The sequence below is a fragment of the Thalia democratica genome, chromosome 4 (assembly GCF_965202585.1).
Source record: "Thalia democratica chromosome 4, ktThaDemo2.hap1.1, whole genome shotgun sequence".
Taxonomy (NCBI): domain Eukaryota; kingdom Metazoa; phylum Chordata; class Thaliacea; order Salpida; family Salpidae; genus Thalia; species Thalia democratica.
In genome coordinates, this window is record NC_139168.1 from 61,140,295 (window position 1) to 61,142,603 (window position 2,309).

A 2,309-nucleotide genomic window follows, 5' to 3' on the forward strand; every position below is an offset into this window, starting at 1 on the left:
TTTTGTATCTAAATATTGAAGAAAATTTCATTAATAATGTTTTTCATTAATAGGGTATTCACCTACAAAATATATTTATCCAGTGTAAAAAACGATTCCTAAAAGAACCATTTAGCAAGCTTGAATACAACTATAACTTTAAGAATGTATACTTAAAGTTCAGTATGATTTGCAAATCTGCTGAGTCAGCAATTTGATTTTAAGATTTTTTTTAATACTTTTCTTTAATCCACCTTTGATATTTACCAAAACATATTAAACACTAATCAAAAAATAAAGTTTTAACAATTAAGACTTAAAATACCATGAAAAAAGCCTGGCTAAGTATTTATGCAACTCAGCATTTATGCAACTAAAGTAGAATTTTAAGTACAATAACCTGCCAACTAGGTACGCACTTCCTAGGTACGAACTGCCAGTATGGTACGCACTTCGTCCGAAAACTGCTGTGTTCAAAATCCAATTTTTGAAAGTAGTAATACAAAGTTATTTAAAAAAAAAAATTATACTATACAAATTAAAACTAAAGAAACCATAAAAATTATAAATAATTTAAAAATTGTATACCAAATCTAATATCAAAAAAAAATACAGTTTGTTTTTTTATTTATCATAAATAACAAAAATTTTGTTTAAGTTTGCATATCCTATGATTAAAACATAGAAGTATAAAAATATCTTAAAAATCGTACTAAATTTAGATAAAAGAAAATTATGAACCGTGCAATAAATATTTACATACCCACAATTAAAACATAATTAAAAATGCTAATAAAAAAGCGACATTAATGAAAATAAAGAATATTGCAATTCAGATTTTTTTATCAAGATGCTTTTGAAAACATTTCTCTTAGTGTAGGTTTATGTTTGGGTTTAGCAGACACTTTTTGTTGCAGGCTAATTTTTTTCAAAATATTTTGAATGTTTTTGAAAGCTGATTGCAGCTGATTGTACCATTTTATTCTTTATTATTGTGTTTTCCACATAGACAACCAGTTTAAATGCAAAAATTGCTAAATAATAAGTAAGCAGGAGCAAAATTTTATAACCCTAAACTAGCTTTTTTGAATAAACAAAATTCAATAAAGCCTTGATCGATGTTTTAAAAAATCTCTTTATTTGTATAAAATACGAAGTTAACTTTATGATTATATAAATTTTGACGGTATAGTGCTTATTCATTTATCCGGAAAAATACAAAAACATTATTTTCAAAAAGTTATCTAACTGCTGTATATTATGCAAACCAAAGTAAATGATAAAAGCTAAACTCCTCTATTTATACTTGAAATTTTTTTCACGTTTTAAAATGTCGTACAAAGTCGACCTCTTTATGCTAAACTGCTCCACTATAAAACCTTTGGCACATTTTTTATCATTTTACAAACTTTTAGTTTATTTTTAAGTAGTATTGCAACTCGTTTTCTTTTATTTTTTTTTGTATCTTGTCAATTTCTAAAACCTGGTATGTTGAGTTGAGTGTGTATATATAATTTATAAGTATAAATCGTCATGCACCTCATCCTAAACAAAAAGTGTTTGAATTAACATCTTTTTTAGAACAGTTCGAAAAAAAAATCAAACGTTAAAGAACTGTTATACATTCATTTTCTAAAAAAAATTAGAATTCAATCAAATAACAAAAAAACTTTAAAAGTTTAAATGAAAAACTTTAAGTCATATTTTAAATAGCATTGTAAAAACAATTTAAAAACTGACCTACTTTACATACTACAGTTTTTGATACCTAAACTAGTTTTAAACAAAGTTTGTATGTAAGCTTTAGTAGTATTACAATGTCATAATAATGGACTAAGTTGCAGAAATTATAACAAACTAAAAGTTTTATTACAGTATGAAACCTTAAATATTTTTATCACACAATATTTTTTGTGTTTAATACAAGAATTTTTTCTCGGCTTAAATTGCCCGGATAAGTGAGCGTCCGGTTAAGTGAAGTCCGTATAAGTAAATAAGCAATGTACAAGAAAATAGAACAATGTAGATTAAACATTTTCGTGGGTTGAATACACATATACATACATAAATTCTTACACATAAATACATGTAAAATAAGTACTCAAAACCTATAATATACTTTAAACATATATGTTTTCATTTCTAGGATAATAGTTTTGTTTTGGAAGATTTTGCTTTAACGGTCGTTTTTAAACATTGGCGGTTTTTAACATGTTTGCATTAGGCTAAATGTAGGTAATTAAAGACCAAAATATCCTAGGTACGCACTGCCGGTTGGGTATGTTTTTTTGCGCTGTGTTCAAAGTGCGTACCTATGTGACAGGTTATTA